This window comes from Lithobates pipiens, unplaced genomic scaffold, assembly GCF_037356315.1.
Source record: "Lithobates pipiens isolate NorthernLeopardFrog02 unplaced genomic scaffold, aLitPip1_a1.2 Scaffold_13, whole genome shotgun sequence".
Lineage (NCBI taxonomy): Eukaryota > Metazoa > Chordata > Amphibia > Anura > Ranidae > Lithobates > Lithobates pipiens.
In genome coordinates this window covers 426,937,627-426,954,634 of record NW_027507718.1, presented here as the reverse complement: position 1 = coordinate 426,954,634, position 17,008 = coordinate 426,937,627, and positions in this window count along the sequence as shown.

Sequence of the window (17,008 nt, the reverse complement as noted above, 5' to 3'; positions counted from 1 at the left end):
GTTCTCCTCGTAGTCCGGTCAAAAAGACCGCCCCGAGGAGAATGACATCACTTCCTCCTTCCTGTGTAAACAATACACAGGGGAGGAAGCTTCTCATTGGCCAGGAGCGATCCAGAGGGGGTGGCCGAAAACCAACGGCCATCCCCTCATCACGGAGCGCTCCTGGACCGAATCGGACCGCCGTAACCAGCGGGAGGGGGTCCGATCGGACCCCCCACCCGCTGGAAGGCAATCACGTAGATGTACGTGATTATGCCTGCCTGTGCCATTGTGCTGACGTACAATGGCAATACGGCGGTCCTCAAGTGGTTAAGGACCTGGTAACCCACTTTTATTAAACAGCAGAAGACAAAACAAACGTCCAATATAACGTTTCCAATGCAGGGTATCTTCTCTAACAAAATATACATAATGGAAAATTGATCTTAAGGCTCAGTACTGGGTTGTGCAGTTTCACTCTTGGCCTCTAGGAAGAGGTTCTCCTGATACCCCAGGCTTTCCCACTCCCCTCCAAAACTCACAGTTTACTCTGGACCCCAATACTCTCTCCCAGTTGTCTTAGCTGTAGTCTCTCTCAGCTGGCCCAACTATCAGTCCACTGATCGGGAACCTCTCCCACATGGAGTGCCCTCTCAAGGATGTTGCCTTGGTCCTTTAACAGGAGCACACCTCCCTCCTCACAGAAGCACCTGCTCCAACACCAACTTCTACTCCACCTCCTCCTGCAACTCTCACCAGACCATCATTATAAAGGCTTTGGTCCCTTGGTTGTACACAAAACCCAGACACTTGGTTGAAAATTTCTTTCCTACCAAGGCACTTTGAAATGTCCAACCTACATATACCCAAATCCATAGAAAGCTATACTCCATAGTCCTGCACTCTGCAAATGTGCAAACCCTTTGTCCTTTTCCAGACCATTTTCATAGTGATAGAGCCTCACACTGTCATAATATATCTATTTCTAATCTATCTATCTATCTATCTATCTATCTATCTATCTATCTATCTATCTATCTATCTATCTATCTATCTATCTATCTATCTATCTATCTATCTATCTATAGGTGTATGTGCGTGTGGAGCATATGTATAAACATTAAAGTGAACAGTAAATTAATTTAGTTTGCTAAAGCACTGCACATTATAAACAATAAACAATTTCCATGGCTTTTTTCATAAAATACTGTTTTTACCTTTTTTTATATGCAGATCATCTTTAGCCCTTTAACTCCATGTACCCATGTACATCCATTGTCACCAAAAACAGGATGTACACACACTATGACCTTTATATTAACCACTTGCAGACCGGACTATTTTGGTGGTCAAAGACCAGACCACTTTTTGCGATTCGGCACTGCGTCGCTTTAACTGACAATTACGCGGTCGTGCGACGTGGCTCCCAAACAAAATTGACGTCCTTTTTTTCCCACAAATAGAGCTTTCTTTTGGTGGTATTTGATCACCCCTGCAGTTTTTATTTTTTGCGCTATTAACAAAAATAGAGCGACAATTTTGAAAAAAACGCATTATTTTTTACTTTTTGTTATAATAAATATCCCCCAAAAATATATAAAAAAACATTTTTTTCCCTCAGTTTAGGCCGATACGTATTCTTCTACATATTTACAAAATATTCACAAAAAATCGCAATAAGCGATTATTGATTGGTTTGCGCAAAAGTTATAGCGTTTACAAAATAGGGATAATTTTCTAGCATTTTTATTAATAATTTTTTGTTATTTTTTTTTTTACTAGTAATGGTGGCGATCAGCGATTTTTTTTGTGACTGCGACATTGTGGGGGACCCATCGGAAATTTTTGACACATTTTTGGGACCATTGTCATTTATACAGTAATCACTGCTATATAAATGTAGTGATTCCTGTGTAAATGACACTGGCAGTGAAAGGGTTAACCAGTGGGTGGCAGTGTAGGGGTTAAGTGTTCCTAGGTGTGTGTTACTAACTGTGGGGGGGGTTGGGCTTTCATTTAGTGAACACTGATCTCTGCTCCAATCACATGGAGCAGAGATCAGCGTCACTAGTTGCTAGGCAGAATGGAGAAATGTTGTTTACACAGCATTTCCTCCATTCGGCCACTCCGTGAGACGATCACGGGGATGCCCGCGGCGATCAAGTCCGCGGGTCCCGCGACCGGACTCACGGGGGTCCCGCCCAGCGCGGGAGCGCGCCACCGGCGGCGCGCTCCCGATGGCAGGGCGGCATTGAATATTGGACGTACCTGTACGCCAATATGCCTGCCCGTGCCATTCTGTCGACGTACATCGTCGTGCGCTGGTCGGGAAGTGGTTAAGATCGACATGCAGATTAAAAAATACTGAAAATTACTTTTACATTAAAGTGGATGTAAACACGATTCATGAAATTTGAACTGGGCACATATATCTGAAGTGTTTTATTATCTCTCTTCAAATCACTAAGTCCCTTGGCTTTCTCCTGCCCCATTATTCTGTTATCAGCATGTTAACTTCTGACAAGTTCTCCAACACTGGGGAGTGGGGATACAACTAGACTGAAATTTGTGTCGGGGTGGGTGCTATAAATAGATTAGCAGACACTTTGACTTGTCATAGAACAGCTCTGAAAGTCTATGCCTATCTGGAGGGGGTGTGTGTGCCTTTCCTCCAATAAGCTGTCTCCCAGTCTAATCCAACACTACACTGCAACTGCTGAATGAGGAAGTGAAAATTCCAACACAATGTGCACTTTCTAAACAGTATATAAAGCCGAAGACAGCAGTTGTATAAGTATAACTTATGTAGGAGAACATGTTTCATCTCTGTGTATCATCTGAGGCTGTTCACTTCACTGGGTATATGTGAGGGTTTACATCCACTTTAAGTACATTTCAGAAAGTGCCATCTTTTGCAGTGGTATCTTTAAGGCTTGGTTCACACATGTCCGATGCAAATTGTATGTCCATTTTCCCTGCAAATAAAAAAAGCATTTGTTCAGTGGTTCAAGTGCATTTTTTATGTGGTTCCAATGCGAATTTGCAAGGCTCAGGACCTTATTTTTGTCACAACTGTATTGTCAGTGCTGGTCAATAGATAGTAGATAAAGGGTGCCAACTCCTGTAGAAGAAAAGCAATCTGTGCTAAAATTCTGAGCTGAACCCTGACAGAATCCTGAAATGAATCCTGAACACTGCTGAACACCTGTGCGATTTAGAAACATTCCCATAGAACTCAAACAGCCTGGAATTCATACTTGAACCTCATCGCAGTTCTCAGAAAACACGCAGGACTCTTTTTAAATTTGCATGATAGATGCACCACATAAATGTAAAGAGCTTCAATGGAATGTTATTTCACATGTCACGCAAATCAAATGCGGTTCAAAACGCATCCAATTCACATATACAGTATGTGAATTGAGCCTAAGGCATACTGCAGAAAAGAAGCTTGTTATTTTCTTTGGTTGTGGGATCCTCAATGAAGAGTGTATGTTGATTGTCAGACAATTTAAGGTTAGATCTAAAAAAAAAAAAACTGTTGTGAATAGTAGTTGCTATGCTATATAATATAATATAATATAATAATATAATATATATATAATATATAATAAGCAATATACTACTTGTTGGCCCAGCACAGATTTCATTTTCTCCACTCTCTAAACGCTGATGTCACTCCATTATGCACTCCAAGCAATCCCTTAATCCTTCATTCCTTATCCCTCTGTTAGACTCATTTACCTCTAGGCACTGAGCCCTCTACATACCCTCCATGTCCTTCCTTATTCTCCCAACCACTGTCATATCATTGTAGTTTTCCATACAATGTGCAGCCACTTGGTTTAAATAACGTTCATGTGGATAATTTCCAGTTTGGTCCTACACCTTACCTACACTTTTATTTTTTTTTGAGAACCACTGTTCTAGGGACTATTTTCAGTTTAAAGTTTTACTAAAGTCAAATTATTTTTGTGTTATGTTATTCTCACCTGTCCAGTGGTCAGTGCGCTTCTGAGCTGCACTCCATAGACTTATTCCAACGGAAAATGTGCGATTGGATTGTGTTGTCGGAAAATCCGATCGTGTGTGGGCTCCATCTGACTTTTTCCGTCGGACACGCAAAGTTTGAGAGCTGGATCTATAATTTTCCAACAACAAAATCCGATCATTTAAATTCCGATCGTGTGTAGACAATTCCAATGGACAAAGTGCCATGCATGCTCACCATAAATTACGAGACGAAAGCTATTGGCCTGTCAGCAGGTGTGTGTCTCTAGTCAATGTGGTAATATTAAAAGTTGCTAGGCCTGCCTTTGTATTTTCATCTTTTAATGCAGCTTATATACATGTATTTATTTTGACCCTCCGTCCTGGTGCTCTGGGGCTACACATGGTCCACCCTTTCCTACCTGTTGCCCATTTGGAGTCCTATCAATCTGTAGGCCTCCCCCAGTGCACCATCACTATATGGTCCCAGATGTTGGTTCCCTATTTTTTTGGGCTCATGTCTTTGTTTGCTTTTTTTATTTTTTATTTTTTAACTTGGTTGGTTCTTACATTACTTATAATATGTCTCTCGTTGCTCTCACCCTGTGCACCTCCAAATGTATTCTTTTATTTTATTTGTTGACCTGTAACTGCTCTCTCTTGAGCAGCCCCTAATGCCCCGACCACCACAATTAGGACAGACCCCTGTGAGGGCACTACATGTGCTTAGCAAGGGTCTTCAGCATAATCACATTTGAAGACCCGATTATCCCCATTTCCCTCTCCCCCCCTCTTTTCCTTCCTTACCCCCTTCCCCTTCCTTTAGGTGTCATTCTCTGTCACATCGCTCTCTGCCTCTTGGCTGGGAGGGGTCCCTGGGTTAGGGGCCTTCCTCAAATCCTTTTTGTAACTGCCTACTCACCATACGGCACTATGGGTCTCCTTAAGATCACCTCCCTTAATGTGCGTGGCCTTAAAATCCCAGAAAAGTGCTCTCGGCTCTTGGCTGACTTGCACAAATGTAAAACTCAAGTTGCTTTTTTGCAGGAAACGCACTTTCGTGGTAAACGTATTCCTAAACTGAGGAATGGGGCCTTCCCAATGGCATACTACAGTGTTTTGCCTATCTCCAAATCTAAGGGGGTCAGCATCCTGAGGTGAAGTGAGCAAACGCACATTGCCGTTTTGTTCTCCTGAAGGGGAAGGTGTTTGATGTGTGGGTCACCTTTGCCAACATATATTTCCCTAACGTGGACCATACGCAATTCTTGTGGAAGCTTTTTCCTGAGTTACTGGAGTTCTCGGAGGGGCTGCAAGTTAGGGGGACACCTTAACTTTGCTTTGGATCCATCCCTAGATGCCTCAGCTGCACCTCCCATCTCTTCTATTTGCGCCTTAAGCGCATGAAGGCGGATCTGCATACTCTACATCTGGTAGACCCCTCAAGACTGAGACTACTCCTTTTTCTCCCAGGTCCATCACACCTACTCATGACTAGACTGTCTTCTACTGACGCATAAAGATTTATCCAGAGTAGTGTACACTTCTATTGACGTTATATCCTTTTCAGACCATGCACCGGTCCATCTGACACTTCAATTTGGTCCAGTGACCCAGACTCCTCCATCCTGAAGACTGAAGGAGGCCCTGCTCAAGTCAGAGGAGACCCGTACCGAACTACTGACCACATTGCAGGATTACTTCTCCATGAATGAAGTGTCAGTTACTAACCCCTTGATGTTTTGAGAGGCTTATAAGACAGTTGTCTGGGGCACACTGATCAGAATAAGAGCCCATCTTAAATGGGAGAGAACCCATCACACTGAAGAACTCTTCACTCTGATGGGTAGACTGAAGTGCTTTTATAAGGCCAGCCCCGCATGTTCAAACTATCAGGATTTCCTTAAAGTGTGCAAGGGACTCTGCTCTCTTTTATTCCACAAAACAAAGCAAAAACTGGCATGGGCAAACCGTACAATGTATGAATTTTCAAACAAACCCGGTACACTGTTGTCTCGAGCACTGCGAAGCTCGCACACGAAAACTTAAATTTCCCATATCTTGACTTCCTCTGGGCAAAGGTTAACCACATCGTCTGACATGGCGGCAGAGTTCAGGTCCTTCTATGAAGGACTCTATAACCTAGACAGGCCCTGATCCTACTGATTGCCCCCCAATGGTGGACTCATCCCACAGTCCTACCTTCGCACATGCAGCATGCCATCACTCCCTATTGCTGTCCAGGAGGAGCTGGAAGAGCCTATCACAGCTGGTCAACTCAAAGCCGAAGAAGGCCCCTGGCCCCGATGGCATCACTCCAACTTACTATAAAGTTTTCTTTGATACGCTATCTCAACCACTGGTCTCTGCCCTCAATTCTATCACAGAGGGGAAATCCTTTCCAGTTGACACTTTGAGAGCCTATATCTCTCTTGTCCCGAAGGAGGAGAAAGACCTACTATGATGCAGGAATTATTGTCCAAAAGCACTCTTGAACATGGACCTGAATTTGTTTGCAAAAATTTTGGCCAGTAGGCTGCTCTCACATATACTGAGTCTCATCCATAGAGATCAAGCTGGCTTTGTGCCCCACCGGAAGCCATGCGACAACACCATCTGGGTGGTAAACCTGATCCACACAGCCAGGTCGTTGAAGCGGGCCCTTCTCTTGCTGTCTACTGATGCAGAGAACGCCTTAAACCACATTGACTGGTCCTTTATAAGGGCCAGGCTAGAGCACATTGGCCTCCGATCTTCCATGCTGAGTTGAATTCTATCCCTCTACTCCCATCCCACTGCCATGGTCAAAGTCAATGAGATGAAGTCTAGCTTCTTCAACATTCATAATGGCACACGGCCTGGCTGCCCCTTATCTCCTCTGATATTCATACTCTCGTTGGAGCCCTTTCTTTGCAGAATATGGGCAGACTCTGGCATCACTGGCGATCAAAAATCTTCAGGGTCCCACAAGGTGGCTGCATTTGCAGATGGCCTAATCTTTTCAGTAACAGAACCACTTACTTCTCTCCCGAACTTGCTCCAATCTCTATAGAAATATGTAAATATATGAGATCATCTCTCATTGCCGGCTTTCCCTCCTCACACAGAAACCGAGTGTGAGAAGGGAGAGCTTCTGTGAAAAATTGTGAGTGCTAATTCAGTAAGAAAAACACACAGTGTGCCAAAACACTGCCAAAATAGGTGCCCAATCAGTACCACAGGGACAATTAGCATCTATAGCTAGTGTCATCTGTGCCCACCTGTACCTTCAGTGCCCACCTGTGCCCATCAGTGCCCGTCTGTGCAAATAGTGCACATCCGTGCCACCTCATCAGTGCCCGTCTGTGCCACTTCATCAGTGCCCATCTGCTCCACCTATCAGTGCCAATCAGTGCCCATTTGTACCAATCAGTGCCCATCTGTGCCACTTCATAAGTGCACATCTGTGCAATTAATCAGTACACATCAGTTCTGCCTCATCAGTGCCCAGCTGTGCCACCTCATCAGTGCCCATTTGTGCCATCTCAACAGTGCCCATTTGTGCCACCTCAGAAGTGCCCATCTGTGCCACCTCAACAGTGTCCACCTGTGCAGTCAATCAGTGCACATTTGTGCCGACTCATCAGTGCACATCCGTGCCGCCTCATCAGTGCCATTTGTGCCATCTCAACAGTGCCCATGTATGCCACCTCAGCAGTGCCCATCTGTGCCACCTCAACAGTGCACATCTGAGCAGTAAATAAATGCACATGTGTGCCGACTCATCAATGCACATCTGTGCCGACTCATCAGTGCCCATCTGTGCCACCTCATCAGTGCCGCTCTGTACCATTTCATCAGTGCCCATCTGTGCCATCTCAATGCCACCTCATCAGTGTATATCTGTGCCCATCTGTGCCACCTCATTAATGCACATCTGTGCAATTAATTCAGTGCACATCTTTGCTGCTTTATCAGTGCTCATCTGTGCCGCCTCATTAGTGCACATCTTTGCAATCAATTCAGTGCTCATCTGTGCTGCTTCATCAGTGCCCATCTGTGCCGCCTCATCAGTGCATACTTGTGCCACCCCATCAGTGCCCATCTGTGCCACCTCATCAGTGCACATCTGCACAATCAACCAGTGCACATCTGTGTCTCCTCATGTGTAATTTATGCTCCTAGAACACCTGAAGGTGCTACTTCAATATTGGGCCTCTGTATGTGGTCAGGCTGTGTAAAAGTCTCACACATGTGGTATTGTTATACTCAGGTGGAGCAGCATAATGTATTTTGGGGTGTTGCTCCAGCGTGACCAATTCTCGCACATGCCTTTGCTTCGTGAGATCCAGGAGAATAATCCTGATGATTTCAGGAATTATCTCAGGATAACGGACCCCATTTTTCACCATCTGTTGGCTTTGCTGTCCCCTTATATCAGCAGGCTGGATACCTGCATGTGATAAGCCATCAGAGCAGAGCAGAGACTAGTCCACGTTGCGGTACTTGGCGACTGGGAGAAGCCTGCAGGACCTAAATTCTCAACAGGCATCTCCCCCCAGGCTCTGGGAATCATTATCTCAGTGACCTGTTCTGCCATTATTCGGGTCCTGCAGAAGGACTATATTAAGGTAAGTTTTATCCTTTAATATCACATTCTATGTATTTAATGTTTGCTAATGTATTGCATTTCTTTCATCGTTCCATAATTGCTTTGATTGTAATATGTTGTGCCCCTTTGTCCTCATGCATGCAAGAAGCTTTTAAAGTTCCTTTTTTGCCCTTCACTAACCTCCCCAGCATGCTCTCCTGGGCCCATATACACCTATAGCCTAGTCACTTAGCAATGCATTTTGACAGCTCCATGGTAGTGCTTTCCCCTAAACACCCCCTTAAATGTGTAAAAATTTTATTTGTGTCCTTAAATTCATGCAGAGTGCCAGAGGGTTTTTGAAGTCATTTGGAACCCCCCTTCCCCCGACCGCTAAGTCAGCTGATAGCAATCCTCTATCTGCTGACTTTGGCAACCTATACACACTATACCTATCTCTTTTGTGGTCAGATTTATGGATGAATTGACCAAAGCATTTAGTGCAAGGGCCTGCCTGAATACTTTCAAATGGTACTGTTTGAAGTTTGTTTCTCCTATTATTATCTTGATACGTAATAGCAGAATGTAAAAATGTGCTTCCATTTGTTCACTGTGTATTTGATTTTTTTTTATTATGACACTTCTTACCTGTCCAATGGGCTGACAATATTGTAAGTAAGGATCGGCTGGCCAAAGTTAACACACATTATTTATGCATTCAGCTCTGAATGAAGTGGAGAGGGTTACCTGTCCAAAAAATCTCCCCCTTACATTTTTGCAATGGGTCATCAGATGAGGGGAGGAATCTGATAAGTGGACCTTATACTTTTGTCTTTAAATACTCATTTCAATAAATGTTATATTGATTTTGCCCACAAATGTTTGTGTCTAATCTACTTGCAATGCTTAAGTGCAAAATGACAATTTTTTTTTCTTGTTTGACTCCACAGTTTCCTTCATCACCACAGGAATGGCAGACTGTGGCCTTCCACTTTGCCACCCATTGGGACTTTCCCAACTGTGGAGGTGCAATTGATGGAAAACACGTCCACATTGGCCTACCCCCCAACTCGGGGTCATACTATTATAATTACCAGGGGTATAATAGTATAGTGATGTTGGTGGTGGTGTCAGCTACTTATGAGTTCCTCTATGTGGACGTGGGGAAAAATGGCTGGATGTCAGATGGTGGAGTGATCACCCAGATGGAGATCTACTGGTGTCTCCAGAATGGCAGCTTGGGCTTGCCACCTCCAGAAGACAGTTTGGAAGGACTCCCCTTTGTCTTCATAGAGGATGAAACCTTTGCACTGGGGGACCATCTTATGCGGTCATTCCCTATGAGGGCCCTCACCCCGGACCAGAGGGTTTTTAATTACCGGCTGCCCTGAGCCAGAAGAGTGGTGGAGAACGCTTTTGAGATAATGGCCAGCTGGTTCTACCTATTTTTGACACTGATCCACATGGCGGAATATAAACTTAACCATATTGTGCTTGTCTGGTGCATTCTGCACAATTTTCTAAGAAAAAATGCTACAAACTATCTGGCCTCAGTTGGGCCAAATTGGGCTAACTGAGGCCAACTCTCCTAATGCTACATCCCTGACAGCACTTGAAGCTGGCCGTCCTGGCTTGCCCCCAAAAGTGCCGCGAGGTCAGAAGAAGATACATGGAGTACTTTGCGGGTAGGGGGGACCATTGATATGCCAGACAATGTCTGAGACCTTTTTAAATACATTTATGTTTGAAACTGGAATAATATTTGCATACATTTACTGCTTGGCTTACTTTTAGCTGTCTCCTAGGTTTTTTGGGGGTTTTTTTTGGCCTATTTTCTTCAACGGTGCAAACAAAATTTCTTTGAGGCATGAGGTGACAGTCTCTTCTTCAGCTAATATTATTATTATGTTGTGGGTCTGATACACACACACCTTGTTTTTGTTATTAATATGTGCTCCACTAGGAAGAGATCACTCCTTAACTCTACATATGGTCCCTTTCTTTTCTGTGGGCCTCTGAGTGCTTCATATCGAGACCACTGAACAGACTATTATCTTGGAAACACCGCTAAGAGATGGAGTGCTGACCCAGCTGAGGAAGGTTAACCTGGATGACATCCACTTATCATTTGTATATGCTTCATTCCATATATTTTCTGGTAAGCGCATTCAACATATGGTGACGGGTATCTCACGCGCTTTGGAAAGTGTTGAATCACTGTGGTGCTGCCACTTAAGAACACTTACGTCCGTTATTTGGATTCACCTATGAACTTTTCTTAAATTGGACTTTTTTCACTTTATACCATGTTTGCCTTTTTTGGTTATCTACACATTATTTGAGGTCTTTTTGCATAATTGTATTAGTCTTTATTTCTATTTCCATATTTTATTTTATTTTTTAATTTTAATTTTATATTATATGTAGTGGAGGGTTGGCGCGGCTTTGTATATACTTTATGTAGTACATTACTGACAAAAATATTCATCATTTTCAGCACCATGACAGAAATTTGTGGAATCATGAATATGGCGTGATTGGGGCAAATTAAAAAGCACTGTAGGTCTTATTTACTAAAGGCAAATCCACTTTGCACTGCAAGTGCACTGCAAAAGTTCACTTGAAACTGCACTTGTAGTGTAAAGTGCATTTGCCTTTAGTAAATCACCCCCATTGTCATTGAAAACACCAACTTTACTACAAAAGCTGCTTTTGAGCATTGAAAGAAGAAGCCACACATTGTTGATGATAATAAAACTTTTTACTCAAAGCACATTCACATGTGCATTTATAAAAGGGTTTTTCAACAAACCAACATTTTTGGTGTATATAACATTATTTTTGGTAACATTAATATAACTAGCCTTTTTGTTATGTTCAAAACATAACATACACAACTCAGGAACTTACAAAGTTCAACTTTCAAAAGTGAAGACAATATCAGACATGAGTATGTCCAAACTGTGTTGATATTGCCTTCTTCAGATGGGGTGATGTCACCCTTGCAAAAGCCACATTTTTAAGATGCATACAATTTGGGATTCAAACTGGGCATTTTCCTCCTGATCCCATGCCTAATGTCAACATGTGCTAGCTCCCATCATGGGGGATCAATGTACGTGTTTTAGGGGTGCAACTCTTTATCTCAGCCACTTTAGTAGTGAGGAAGGGGTTGCACCCACAAAATGCGTACATTGATCTCCCACGATGGCAGATAACACATGTTGACACATTGTGTGCATCTTCAAAATGTGGCTGCTAACTAGTTTTGTGTGTTTTAGATTTCCCCTAAAACATCAATAATGTTCTTCATTTTTTGTTGAACATCATTGATGTCTTTCTTTAGAGTCTCTAAATCATGATTGCACCCCATTATCTCCCCGATGAGGATCTGGGCACTTTCACTGGTAAAATGAGATTCTTCTTCCACAACATCCATATCACCTGAAAATAAACAAAAAACACACCATGTATTATAAAAATGCAGGCATACATCTATTACCTGAAGCTGTGGTTTCAGACACTGACCTGTTGTGGTGACAATTTAATTAATTTCAACAACCTCTCCTTCCTCCTCCTCCTCTGCTTCTGGTGTTGGTGGATTTCCCCTTCTTTTGGAGGTGTGGGGTTCCTGGTGTCCTCAGACATCCCGAGTTTTCTCTCCCCTATGAGAATGTAAAAAAGGAATACTTAGCACACCGATATTTGAGGGCAGAAATAGGAATATGAAACATTGCTTGGAAGTGTTGTATAATTGTCTTTTTTTGGCAGAGTTCCAAGCTGAACACATTATTTTTTGTATAACCACAGCCTGGGGACAGATATGTCATCTGCTGCTCTTCCTGTTCTCTTGGATTTCTGGACCAGATTGTACTCCCTTATATATGGACTCCTCAGGCCACCAATTTTGCCTTTAAATAATTGATGTGTGAAAATGAGCAGGAAAACAACTTCTAGCAGTATAAAGAAAAAGAGAATGTGATGCATTACGAACGCTAGTTTTACCAGACTGAACGCTTCCGTCTCGTAATTTATTCTGAGCATGTGTGGCACTTTGTGCGTCGGACTTATCTACACGTGATCGGATTTTTTTGTCTGAATATTTTAGATCCATCTCTCAAACGTTGTGTGTCAAAAATTCCGATGGAAAAAGTCAGATGGAGCCTACACACGGTTGGAATTTCAGACAACAAGCTCCGATCACACTTTTTCCATCGTAAAGTCCGACCGTGTGTACAGAGCATAATAAGTTGCAGGTCACTGTGCCCATTACACTGCTCTTTTCTTCAATAATTGCACATGCAGTGGTGTCCCCCTTAACGTGCTTACTGCTCTCAAATAGCAAATAGTTGCTTGCCTTCTTACCCTCTACACAAATCGACCACTACCACTGATCTCGCTGCTTTGGAAGCTTATGGTAACAATGGCAAAAAAAGACTGGTTGCCCTTATCTAAAATGGCGCTGCCACTGCCTTGCATCGCATCATTTCTGATTTTGAAATAATGCAATGCTACGGCCCAGCGATGCCTATTGCCTCCTGGGATTATTGACAAACATCTCTGCATATATATATCGTTTTAAGTGCACAGAGCAGCTTGGGATGCTGAGGACTTAAAAATGTGGGTGGAGCTCCGCTTTAAAGGGGAAAAAGCACAGAGTGCAATTGGCCTAATACACGGATTACTGTCCAGTGAAAGTTAATATGCTGTTGCTAAGGACTATACTGTTGTATCACTGCTTAAGGCAGCCAAGCAGCCAGGAGATAGGAGACTGGCAGGAGTGACAGTTCCTCTGGTAGTGGAAGGGTTAAGTGCTTGGCACCTCCCCTGGCGGCCAGTTCCCCACTTTCTTGGACCAGACTGCCTAGGGACCCAGCCAGGAGTCATGGAAGGGAGTGCATAGAGCGGTCCCTGGTGAAGAGAGGAAGCACAGAGGTCAGAGAGAAAACATTCCCTGTATCCAATAGCAACCATGGGATCTGTCAATGGGAGGAAGGTGACATGAACTGCTGGATTGGAGGAGCCTGGCACAGGCTCAGCAGTACTGGCCTCAAAATGCTGCACACCTGGGAGTAGTGTCCTCTGATCATGAAAGTGGCTGAAGTGAACAAGTTTCATTAGTATATCGGAGTCAGCACAGAGAGTAGGGAGTTAATTTTGTTATTGCAGCTCGCTTCTAAGCCCGGGAGACCTTCTTTGGTGTTGACAGTCACATGACTGCAGCTCCTAGCCTGATGTTCAGGCATTAGCTAGTGCAGTTCTGCAGTTACACTTGTCTCCACTAGGATGCATAAGCCCCACCCACAAGCTTACCACGCAGACGTGCATTCCTCAGTAGAGGACATCCAATCAAGTTGATAAATTCAATTGTAATAGGTCAAATAATGCTCCAAATGAAAAATCCTTAATAGGCCAAAGTCTTTATTGTTCAACTGGTTACAACAAGCCATGCAAAATACATCCAATGCATTTTGGGGGCTGTACAGCCTCCCCGTTATAGAGGCTGACTGAAACTGAGAAACTTAAATGGACTTAAAAGTACTCCTAAGCAACCTGATCTGCAGACAGAGGATGCAAGATTTTTATTGAAGTAAAATTGAAAGAATATCCAAAATCTTGAGTTGTCACAAGCAAAACAGATGAGAAATCTTTCAATGGAGACACTTGTACAAGTGACAACTTTGCTGTATAAGAGGGAATTTCCCTCACTTTGGAAAGATTTATTTTCAATTGTGTCAACGGGACAGGAAGTGAAATCTCCCAAATAGGATGCATATGGGCAAAAAAAAAAAACTGACAGGGTTTTATCCATTACCTAAAAAAAGTTTAGGCTTTATATTTAGTTTAAGAACTGTAGTTTTACAGTAAATTATACAAGAAACGTAAGGAGATAAGCACATTTATGTTGTTTACTTGCAAAAACAATTACTTTAATGTTTTTAGAAAAGATTTCATCTGTAGTAGTGTTCATATTTCCTAAATGTTTATCACGCTGGTACAAATAATAGGCAAGCGGAAAGCGTTATTTGAAAGTGATCATCATCTGTCTAAATAAAGATCTCTTAACTTTATTATTTTGCATATGCACTTCTTGTTGTATTGCATTACCTGTTTTCCTCATATCTGCATTTGCAAAAAAATACATCATAGAATTTTTCCGCTAATACGGCAATATTGCACAATATTTCAGCATACCATATTAGTGACTGAACTGGCACACAGAGAATAATTTAATGACTTGCAACACTAGGTGCATCACATGTGAATTTAATGATTCGTTTTTCACCAAAATAAACATTTTCATAATGTTACTCAATTCTGCTATTTTTAAGTCATTATGTTGAATGTACAATTATCTTCATTTGTTTAACAGTGTGTTTCCTGTACAAATAAAGCAAATTAAATTTTCTATGTTTGCACACACACATCAATCCATTGCATGTGTTATCTGTATGGCTCCCAGTTCACGACAATTTAAATGCTTTATGTCTGCATCTGTGACGCTTAGTTCTTTAGCGTTTGTACAGCATTATAAAAAATTAATTAGATGAAAATCTTTATTACACCTATCTTCACAGGGTATGCATACAGGCTCTGATAGATATATTTTTAATTTGGAACTGTCAAATAAATAAGCAACTAATTTTCAAACTCGCACGCTTAATTCACTGTAAAGTACCATAATTAGTACAGGAGGACATATTCTTTATTCTAGGAAACTCTTGTGCAGTTTTATAATATATAATAGAATAGTACATTCTTAAGATAGGACATTACCTTTCAACAGGTAAAGTGAGAAAAAAAGGTATTTATAATGACGAACGATATTATTCTGTTTATTTTCTGTCCCTTTGTTGTAGAACTCTGCTCCCTCCTTTTTCTCCTGAAGAAGCAGGACACCGCAAAACATGTCACGTCTGGCTGATTACATGTACTATACATCTTTATTATGGATTAACATCTATATAGTGCAAGTTTGTAATATTTTGTGGGTATTAGACAGACATATAAGAGGCATTTTTATCCTTATGTTTTGTTCTAATATTAAGCACATTTTTTTGTGATGTTATTTGTAATTATAAAATGATGTGATTTTAAGCTGGTGTAATATCCTTAATGGCACCAATAAAAAACTTGAATGGGTGAGAGTTTAAATATACTTTGATATAGTATGGTTGAGGAGGCGCATGCATGCAGCCATCTGAGCCGGACATGTCCACTAAGAGCTCCGCATTGTCCGGGACACGCCAGCCTTTATACCTGAGTCCTCTCAGACTGAAACCTGCTCCAGCCGACTGACACATTCATGAGAATCCAGGGCACAACTTGGCACCATGTATAGCATGAGAAAAGTGAAGCTTAAGACAGAAAAACTCCAGGAAGTGCTGACTAGAGCTGCCTCTAAAATGGTGGCGCTGCCATCTTCTCACTCCTCACAGCTTTACACACAGAAACAGCTCAGGTATCCCTCCAGTACTCAGTGTGGTGAGCCTGATTTAGATTTTGAGTTAACCACCATTACATTACAAAACTCCCCACCTGGCTCTGATTTAATAAGCCAATTTGAAAGAGTTCTCCATAAGGCATTACAAAACACCTCAGATGGTATTACTGAACTCACTCCATCTATCCCCATTGAAGGGCTGGAAATCGACAGAATCCATAGATCTCTAGCTTCTCGCAGGGAAGATGGACCCCCCAGAGACATTATCATAAAATTTCATTACTTCCACACTAAAGAGCAATTGTTGGAAGCAGCCCACAGTAAGGAGACCCTTCAATTCCAGGGACATAATTACCAAATCTATCAGGATCTCTCCCAACAAACACTCATCAAACGAAAAGCGATGAAACCTAACCTGCAAGTGCTCCAGAATAATTGTATTTCATATAGGTGGAGTTTTCCCTTCGCTGTTCTCTTTACTTTCAAAGGAACCAACTACACCTGCAAAACAGCTGATGATCTTCTCACCACAATCCATGACCTCCACCTGTCAACACCTAAACCTGCTACTGAGGAATCGAAACATCGGGTCGATTCTGGTTCTCCCAAAAATCAGAGTAACCCCCCTGAACACCAAGCTTCTTCTAGCTTCCACAAAAGGAGTCACTTTGCTTCACCGCCCCCTGAGACGGATTCAATGGACTGACATTTCCTATTTGGGTGATATAAAGGGCTTGCCCTTTTAGTTTGCTCATAATACACCTCATGAGCCAAACCGCCAGATACAAAAATCTGTATTATGAATTTTGGTCGGTTTTCCTACAATTCAGTATTCTAATTTGGTCCCCACACTTGGTTTAATACTCCTCTGGTTACTAGATAGCTTATTTACTTCACTATTTCTTATTTAGTCAACTGCTTAAGGTACTCAGACTCTTACTTAGCACACTCATCAACACACAGTCTTGTCACAGTTGCCTGTTGATAATATACACAGCTTGACCTCTGTTCTTTTGCAGTAGACC